General features: G+C 42.8%; 1 protein-coding gene across 12 annotated transcripts in view; it reads right to left on the reverse strand.

The window, feature by feature from the left end:
* The window catches only part of HUWE1 (HECT, UBA and WWE domain containing E3 ubiquitin protein ligase 1), a 138,858-nt gene extending 129,034 nt beyond the window's left edge, over nt 1-9,824 (reverse strand). For 7 of the 12 annotated variants that reach the window (XM_036840532.1, XM_036840533.1, XM_036840531.1 and 4 more), the window contains exons 1-4: nt 9,727-9,824; nt 9,435-9,527; nt 5,404-5,491; nt 3,444-3,580 (exon numbers count right to left, since the gene is read on the reverse strand). The gene's annotated coding sequence lies outside the window, so the exon portion shown is untranslated. Of the gene's footprint in view, nt 1-3,443; nt 3,581-5,403; nt 5,492-7,044; nt 7,403-9,434; nt 9,528-9,726 lie in introns of those variants that run through there. The other 5 variants (XM_036840526.1, XM_036840527.1, XM_036840528.1 and 2 more) reach the window with 5 other exon arrangements.
* Nucleotides 9,825-10,223: the final 399 nt, after the last annotated feature.

Consider the following 10,223-nt stretch of genomic DNA (forward strand, 5'->3'; position numbering starts at 1 on the left):
AATAAATAAATAAATAAATATTTAAAAAAAAAAAACTGTAGCACATAGGTTAAGTAATTTTCACAAGATGACACAGCTGATAAGCAATGGAGTCGGAACTTGAACCCAGGGAGTCTGGGTTCTTAATCACTGTGCTGAAAGCTCTTTCCACCTATAAGAATTCAATCAGCAGAATGCAGTAATAGAAAATTAGTAGGGGAAGTTTAAAAACAAACAAACAAAAAAAGCAAAGACCAGAAGACGGGAATTCCCTGGTGGTCCAGTGGTTAGGTAGGACTCCACGCTTTCACTGCCGAGGGCCCAAGTTCAATCCCTGGTCAAGGAACTAAGATCCTGCAGGATGTGCGGTGTGGCCAGAAAAACAAAGCAAACAAGAAACAAAGACCAGGAAAAATACACCTCACTATAAAGACAGGAAAATAAGAAAATAATTGTAGCAAATAAGGTAATCATTAAAGCAGTCTTCCAAATGTGTTCCAAAATATAAGCAGCCACCAAATACAATATACCCAAGTATTTCCAGAGCAATTATCTTGGTACCTAATTATAAGGACTTAAAATTTGTGTTATGCTAAAGATGGTACATAAATTCATGGCAGTATGTTCACACTTACCAATCTTTAAAATCTAAACGATTATACTAAAAAGTCATTCCAGAATAATTTGCATCTCCCTACTCCCTGTCCCTTTCAGTCACTACTTAAAGATTACTGAAAAGGAAAAACTGCTTTCTTTCAATATCTAAGATTATACAATCAGAATCTCAGAGCTGAAAAAGAATTTTCACATTCACCTAGTCCAGTCAGCAATCCAAACTGAATCAATCTACAATACCAATCTCCATTTAAAGATATATTAATAAGAAGTTGAAAGAAATTCCAATTTTCTGTAAAATCACATTCTGGAACTAATCCATGTCACCACTGTAATTTTTAAAGCCAAATGACTAAAACTTTTAACTAAAAGTTGAAAATGCTCAGGTTAACAGCCCAAACAAAACCTACAGCTGTTTTACTCAGAGAGGACCACTCCTTCACTATCTGAAAGTGTTTCTATACCAAGCTGGTCAACAAGTACATCAAGTTTTAGCAACTCAACCCTTATGACACATCAAATGAGAGGGCTTCCAAAGAATCTGAGCTGAATTATCCCTGACATTAACATATAAACATCTGGTAACCGGTCACTGAGGAAACAAGTCAGAGAACAATATAGCAAAACACCCAATTGCTTGTGACTATCAACTTTACAGATAGTGAGATCACTGTAAAGCAGCCAAATATGATTACAGCTACACATCAGATTTTAACAATTTAATCAAACTGCAAGAGAGGTAACATGGAATGTGAAAGACAAATATTTTCAAAGCAACCAATTTTGGCATTTCAGTAATACTTTGACTCCGCGGTTGAAAACACACAACAAAAGGGAAAAAAAGCAACAGATTTCCATTGTAAACTTGTAATTCTGGAAACAATTCAAATATTGAAATGTCTGTGTGCAAAGCTCTCTCCCAAAACTCTAGTTATCCTAGTTTCACAAACTCAGGATTACAAGGTTTAAGCGATATTGTTCAAACTTCCTAACTACAGAAAACTCAGGACAAGGGTAAATGTCTAATCACTATACATAATGTGCTCAAATTATTTTCTTGAACAAATGGATTTCACTGTAATTCCCAAGAAATCACTTCTTTAATACTTAGTCAATTTACAACTAAGGATCTGATTTCTCCATTAATGAACAAAGAACTGAAAAGCCTGAACTCATGATCCATAGCACTGATGATTCACAATCATTTCATCTAAATACCTCAGAAACTTTCATTCATGACCTCTAACCTTCTCTGCCCCTTCAACTTGTAATCACTCTCATTTCAAAGGTAGGCACAAGTGGCCTTGCTCTGCCCCCAACGTGTGCTTAAGTCAAAGGCTGACTGGAGCATATGTGCCCAACTTCCATTCTCAGGTTTTGACCATGGAAGGGACATACAGTAGATCCTACAATGGCCAATGCTGAACAAGGAAAGAAATGAACAGTATAAAGGGCTCTATGCTGGGGGAACAGCATTTCCAGAAGAAATAAAATGAAACAATAACAACAGGAAAACTACAGTTGTGTATAATAGCTGAAAATCAGGATGTCTAAGTGGAAGCTCTCAAAAATTGTTTAGTATTGCCATTTCAAAAACTGTATTACAGCCAGAGGAACTCATCACTAAGTCTTAATAGCTTAGAAGTTATGGGTCAGAGCAGCTGAGATACCAACATCAAAAGAATAAAAAGCAACATTATAAGATAGTATAAAAATAACTAAACTACCTAAGGAAACTGAAACCATGATAAAAACCCCAAAGGCACAATCAGGTCATTATCTAGGAAACATTAGCTTCTTCCACAAGGAGGCCTACTTTTCATGTGGAGCAGTAAGCAGGGCCAAGACATGGAACTGAAGTCAGGTATCAATTAAATCAGACTCTGCCACAGAAAAAGGAACCCATGACTAGTTATTTTGGGATAGTGCCTAGGCCAGCAGTATCAACTCCAACTGGGATACAGGAGATTACTGCCATTGTTCCATTATAATGGGGTCCTCCAGGGTCTTTAACTTAGTAAGAATGGGTTAGATACCACTTTGAGAATGTAATCACCAAATGTGGGGGAAACTCTACAGGACAAGTTCTTCAACAAATAAATTGGAAGAAAAAGGAAAAGGGAGGGAACCTGCAGATTAAAATAGATTTAAGAGAGATATCAATCTTCCTTTGTGATAAATGGACTTTCTTTGGATCCTGATTCAAACTAAAATTTGAACACTAGCTTCAAATTTGATATTTTAAAAAATCAGTTAATTTTTTTTATCATACTGAAAGTCTTAGCAAGTGCAATACAGTGAGAAAAAGAAAAAAAAATCAGTTAATTTTTTGAGTTGTGGTAATGGTTTTGATGTTTAAAAGAGCCCTTTACCTTTTAGATACAAATATTTTGCAAATAAAAAGAAAACAACAGCAGGGGTTTATTTCAAAATAATCCAGGGGGTAGGGAATAAGGGGCCGCAGTGGGTAGAAGTATAGATGAAAAAGAATGGCTGCAAGTTGGCAACTGTTAAAGCCGGTGATGGGTACACAGGGGGATCATTATATTATCCAATTTTTATATGTTTGAAAAATTCCGAAAAATTGGTTAGACATAATATCTTGCAATTTTATTTTTTGAATGATGCTTAGAGTGACTTAAAAAATCATGTATAGACAGAATTCATTTAAATTTTAATTTAGTAATGAGCTCCACTTAAACACAAGAAACAGCTAGTACCACATCAGATCCAGACAATGGAAGAAACCAAAGTAGCTCAATTACAGAATGGAGATACATACACCCCTACCATCTCCATTCCAGGAAGTAAAATACAAATACTACCCACAAAGATCCACAAAAACTAACCTAAAATCACAGCCAATCATACTCATCCTGGTAGGAAATCCCAACACTGCTCCAACAGCTTCCTGAACCTTCCTAACCAAGTTGGTCTGCTGGTTCCTCTGGAGTGCTAACCCACTCAGCTCAGACTACTGGAGGACCTACAAAAAAACAAAAAAAAAAAAGAGGGGGAGAGATACACAACACATTTATTAGGGTGTGGGGGAGCTAACCATTATATCAACGTTCAAACATAATCACAGTTATTATTTCTTAAGCAATAACCCTCACATATCAATTTTCATTTTTTAGAACCTGCTTTGAGCAGCAACAAGAATTCAGAACCAAAGCTAAAGCAATTCTTCTGACATTTAGACAACACCCCTAAAAACTCAGCTCTCAATTCCAATGAAATTATAGGGAATAGTGATTATTTTATAGACAAAGTTATATCCTTGTTGTGAATTGACACTAAAACAATGTTGAATTTTTTGTGAAAAGAACTACATAAATTATTTTTCACCTTCATACACGCTTTTTTGGCCATACTGGGAAACAAATGATAAACACCCTGGAAACTCAGGTTGAACTTTGCCACTGAATCTTAGACAGTTTTTAACTGGTATTGCCACTCCTTCCTCCTTTCTCAGAGACCAACCTAAAATAAATTAAACCTTTTAGAGGTCACACCTAGATTATCATTCCCAGATTTATTCTAGTTCCGAATGACAAAAGTCAAATTAAGGTTTAATTTCTGATCACTACTTGACCCATTGTGAAGAACACCAAGGCAAAATCTCAAAACAGAAAGCGATCTCTTGTCCTCCCATGAAAAAGGGGGAAAATTACATTACCTCCAAAGCACTTCAAACTAAATAAAGCAAACCCTAAAGCGCAAAACCAGTGTCTGCATATAGTTAACTAACAGACGGTTACCCATGGTAAAATTTTAATCCTATGCAAACTTTTCACCATCATATTCCTATTTCAAACCCCATCATCCATCCAAGGTAATTAGAAAAAAGCACTCACTTTAATATTGGTCTAATTAAAATATAAACAGTAAGGAAAACTACATCCAAATTGAATACAGTAGGAGTATTCTACTTAGTATTCTACTTAGTAAGAGTGTTGGAAAATATAAAATGGCAAAAACACAACAGGGGATAGTGTATTAAAGAACTGTCAGTAATTCACTTTGGAAAAGAAGCTTGGTATCCCAAACAACCTTTCTAAATCCTCTCAGATAGGAATTATCTTGCTCAGGTAAGCCCAAATAACAGATCCCCACACTGATCTGAGGGACCAAAGAAAGGAGGTAGGGGAAAAGCAGTATGAACACTTAAAAACTAGCTAGCAGATGTTCTCTTTCTTACTGTGAAAAGCACAGCACCAAATTTCATTACTTTCATAGGGTGAATGACAGGACAGACTGACTTTGAAGGAGTGGAAGGAGGGAGTAGGCAAGGGATGAAACATCCCTTCCTAAAGGCAGAACACCTGGGTGTGGTTCTTGACAGGAACATTATGGCCAGGGGTCATTCCAGGAAGGTGATTTTGCATTAAAATTCCTAGACCAGAAACATAGGTAGGAATCACATTCAAACATAATAAACCACTGGAGATAAAAAGTTTGGCTTACGAGGGGGGAAAATATACAAAAATGATAGGACTGGCCTAGAAATATACTAAAAATTTACAGTTCTTTAACTGTTTCTTTAAACAAAAATCTCTTCTTTTCCAGGTCATAAAACTACCATATGACACAGGTGCATCTGCCAACGTATTTTTACACCAAGAAAAAATAACCACATTTTACTGTATGCCTACTATAAGCCAAGCACTTTATAAATTGTTTAATTCTAACAACTATTAAGAGCTACTATCCCCATTACACAGATGAAAAACTGAGAATACGAAAAGTAATTTCCCCAAGGTCACAAAGTTTGATGTGAACCCAAAGCACACAGTACTTCTACCATACCAGGCTGCCTCCCTTGAGTGGGCAATGTTGGTGTCTCCTCAATATACGCAACTCTGGGGCTAAGAGAAAACAATGTTGAACATGTAATCTAAAAAAGAAACAAATGATAGGGAATTAATTGTCTATAGTAATTGTGGAATGGGGGGGTAAGTAGAACAGGGCAATGATTGAGGGACAAGACATAATCTATCAAAGCTACTTTATTTTCCAGCACATGGTGGGGTGGGTAAATGTAGTGGACTGACAGGAGGCTACCTTTCTCTCTAGGGGATTCAGCTCCCAGAAAAACGGGGGGGGGGACGGGGAACAGAAGAAGTAATAAATCCTTAACGATTACATGAGAAACATGTAAGAGGTGGTTAGCAGCAAAAAGAGATGTCCAGACCAAGAAGGCCACAGAAACTCAGAGCAAGGCAGGGAAAAGGGGCGGTTCCCAAGCTTGCAAAGGGGATGGGCGGGGAGGGGGTGCGGGGGAGGAAAGAAGAGCAAAAAGTTAGTTCACTGGAGGGTTATTCTCTACAGCCTTTTTTAAATTTTTCCCCAGCCTTTTTTAAAGTTTTTTTTCCCTTTTTTGGGGGGAGTGGGTGTTTATGAGGAAGGAAAGGCTAACGGCCCCGAGAACGAAGAGGTCACAAAGACTGCAATCATCCAACCACCAACCCATTCATTGTTCCACCTAAAAATGGTTGAGCAGCAGAGTTGGAGAAATCAGTGCCCTGTGCTCCGATCAGGGTCATACAGGCTTGAAGGCTACTATGACTCCATCCACGAAAACGGAATAAATGCAGGGAACAGGAAAGGGTCTCTAGTCAACGCCTGTGTCCAGTGGATCAATTGGGGGGGGGGCGGATTAGTAGACTTGGGCTAAGCTCTGCCTTAGCAGGACCTGGGAGGGGATGACAGGGAAAAGCTTTGACTCTCCCTCTTAAATACGAGCCTCAAATATCCATGTAGATGAGGAAGATTCAAAGGGACGATGGAATTAGGGGAGAATGGGGAAGGAATACGGCAGAGGCACCAAAGCTTGACCCGTTCTATCTTAGTTCAAAGACCATGGGAGTTGGAGAAGTACAGCCCACCTCAACTCAAGAAAAACTAGAGGATTCATTTGGGCCCCGAAGGAGCGGAAAACCGAGGCGAGCCCACAAAAAGGTAGGAGGAGGGAATCAGTCATCGTAGGTTGGTCCCATCTCCCCCGCTGCCCAATCTAACCCCCAACCCCACTCCCCAACGAACTCCAGGACTCCCGCCCCCCACCCTTCCCAACCCGCCCACTGCGGCGGCGACAACGGAGGCGTTGACCGATTGGTGGGGTAAAGGCGGGCCCACACGCGGCTGAGGCCCGGGAAATGGTGTCGCCTCAACCGACTAGAGACGGAGTGGTCTTCGCCTCAGGTTCGACTTATTGGCACCTCGGCTCTTCGCCAATCGTCACTTCCTTAACGTCGGGTACCTGAGAGGTGTCACAAACGCGGACAGCCAACATCTCGGTCCCGGGTCCTGGCCGGACAGACATCAGCTTCCGCCGCCATCTTAACAGCAGGCGAACCGACCCTAGTCACTGCCACCCCCCACCCGAGGTACCTCCGCCACCGCCAACGGATCCCAAGAGAACGTAACCCCGCTCCCGCGAGAACTCACCGGCTAGGAACAGCACGAGCCGAAGACGCTGCCGCCGCCTCCGCGGCTACTGCAGTCTGTAGCCGAACCGCGGCCGCCTCCGCGCGATCCCGCGAGAACCTCTACCCGACGGGAACAGCCTGAGCCCAGCCCTTCCCAGACCCCTCCTCCCACCAAAGCCGAAGTCGCTACGGCTCCGCTCTCACCCTACGCGAAGCAGAAAGCAAATGACGCACAAACTCACGGAGAGCCGAGGGGCGGAGCCACTCTGCCGCCGCCGGCTCTCGCATGCGCGGTCAGAACTATCGCGATAACACGTTTTGGTCTCCGCGAGACCTTCGAATTCACCGCAGGATGCCGCCCGCGCCTCTTTAGGAAATACGAGATCTCGCGAGACCTGGGGCACGCTCCTAAAAAGGAGAGAGGCGGGGCTCCATGAAAATGACTGGGAGTTTTCAGGGGAAGGGAGGAACCTCCCGTCCTGCAGGGATCTCGCCCACCACGAGGTTTCCGACCCACTGCGGAGCTGGCTGCCAAACCTCGCGATGACACAGCTCAGCGCCAAATCTCGGCCATGTCCTGAAAACTGCCTCCGCCCCCGATCTAAGGTGTCTAGAGCCTAGTGCTTGAGGAAAATTTAAAAAGTCAACCTGTTTATTCTCACGCTTCCGGGCAGAGCTGTACCAATTAACCAAACTCCATTCTGGAAGAGGAGCAATAGATCTCCCATTGTTACCTGACTCCAGGAATCACATATTATTTTGGACTAACACATAAAAGACGTTCTATCTCACAATAAGCACGCAAATGCAAATGAAAACAATGACATAACATTTTTGGCCCATTAGATCGGAAAAAAATTTTTTTAAGACCGATAATATCCAGACTCCTTCCCTCGCCGCACTGCAGGCTACTGAATCCATCTTAACTAAAGGCTTATATCGTTAGTTCTAGCTCCAAAGCCACAAATTTTAACTCCTGAGGCTTTACCTTGGCATAACGAAAAGATCCAATAAAGTGGTTTTCTCCAAACAAAGAGGTCTGCCCTCAGGAAAAATTCAAGCTTCCAAGGGGGGGGGATTGGGGGGGAGTGCGTGCTTTAAGCTTTTAATATGGCAGTTTTTCCACGTCTAGCCAACAATGTTTCTCCAATAAATCTTGGGAGCCAATCTGGCTCGATTTGTGGGCTTTCCTATTCTAATGCATTGTTCTGTCTATTCTAATTTATATAATGTTCCTTTAGAGTACATTTTAATAGCTGGTAGTACAAATACCCCATCTTTACTTATCTTTAAAATATTTTCTCGGTTGTTCTTAGCCATATTTTTTCTGGATGAACTATAGAATCATATTAAGTTCCAAACACTTGGTATATTTATTGAAATTGCATGAACTGTATAAATCAACACAGAAAAAATGGACATCACTACAAAATTGAGCCTTCTTATACAGAAGCACAGTATCCCCTTCTTCACGTATGCAAACGTTCTTTCATTATATTCCTCAATAAAGTTTTGTAGTTTACTTCTAGGTATTTTTATTCTTTTTTCTTGCTATTGCGAATGGGGTTTTTTTAGTGTTAAATTTTCGAAATGCTTACTGCTTATAGATAGGAAAACTATCGATATTTGCCTATTTAGTTTTGTAATCGGACAAATAAAAAATATGTTCAACTTCACAAGTAATCAGGGAAATGCAAATGAAAACAATGACATACCATTTTTTGCCCTTTAAATTAGCCAAAATTACAAAGGTTGATGATAATTCGTGTTGGCACAACTGTGGAAAAATGGGTATTCTCGCACAACATTGAAGAGTGTAAATTAGTATAGCCTTTAGGGAAGACAGTTTGGACAAATCTATCAAAATTCAAAATGCATAAACATTTTGACCCAGCGATTACTCTTCTAAGAATTTCTCCTACAGAAATACTCATACATGAAATATATATATATATATACACACACACACACACACAAGCCCATTCATTATAGCATTGCTTGTAATAGCCCCTTCCCTCCCCCAAAAGGGAAACAAGCCAATGTACATCAATCGGGAAATAGTTAAATAAACTGTAGTACAATCATACAATTCAGCTGTTTATAAATGAGATAAATTTAGATTGCCTGATATAGGAAGATCTACAAGACATATTGTTAAGTTTTTAAAAAGCAATTAGCCGAAATTAATGTGTGTGTGTGTGTGTGTGCGCGCGCGCGCGTGTGTGTAGTACCATTTAGATACCAAAACCTACATATACGACGCCTAAGTAGTTACCCGCGAAGCCTGCCTGCCAGCCCCTCACCTTCCCCCTCCTCTGAGGCCGCCTTCCTCGAACCCCTGAGAGAAATGCCGAAGGCCCGGCCTTTACTCCCTCTCTAGGGCCACTTGGTCACGACTAATGCCGGTACCTCGCATCCCCACTGTCGGCCGCTCTCTCGCCGCACTGCCGGCCGCTGCCCCCGAAGATGCGGCGAGCTCTCTTCACTGGCGCCGGCCGAGGCCTGGGGGAGGGGAGAGAAGGCGGGGTTGAGGGAGGGCTGAGGCAGGCCGCCGGGTTCCTTCACCAGCCTCTCCCGCAGGCTCCCCAAGGCCGCCACCTCCGCGCCTCAGCGCAGGGTCCCGTGGGAACATCCCCCCGCGAGGAGCAGAGGACGGCCGTGAGAGCAGAGCCCGCCCCCCAGCCCGGAGGAAGACGCTCACCTCGGCGGCACTAGCTCCGCGGGGCCCGCAGGAGCGTGCCGGGTCCGCGGCCCTGCTTCAGACCTGCTCCCCTCGCTCGCCCTCCGCCGAAAACCTCCCCCTCCGGCTGTCCTCATACTCGTTCTGAGGCTCCGCCCCCCGCTCGAGAAGCCCCGCCCCTGCCCCCCGGGAGGGCACTCCCTCCGCGGTGAAGCCGGGTCCCCTACGGGGGACCGCGCCTGAGTTACTCCAGGCCCAGCAAACCCAACCGTAGAGGATAGTAGGGTCACTAAGGAATTGGGAGTTGATTCGAGGCACGATGGAAACCGCTGAAGGGTGACGTGATTTGATTTGACTAACGTTTAAAAATTAATCTCTCCAGCTGCCTAGCGAAGACTGGGGGGCGAGAGGGCAAGCGGGGACACTGTGTGGAGGGCGGGAGATGACGGGGACGCCTACCATAGTGAGTTTACACAGGTAAACCCGTACTTCAGGGAGGTAGTGAGACCTCAATAAAC

This window comes from Balaenoptera musculus, chromosome X (assembly GCF_009873245.2).
Source record: "Balaenoptera musculus isolate JJ_BM4_2016_0621 chromosome X, mBalMus1.pri.v3, whole genome shotgun sequence".
NCBI classification, from domain to species: Eukaryota; Metazoa; Chordata; class Mammalia; order Artiodactyla; family Balaenopteridae; genus Balaenoptera; species Balaenoptera musculus.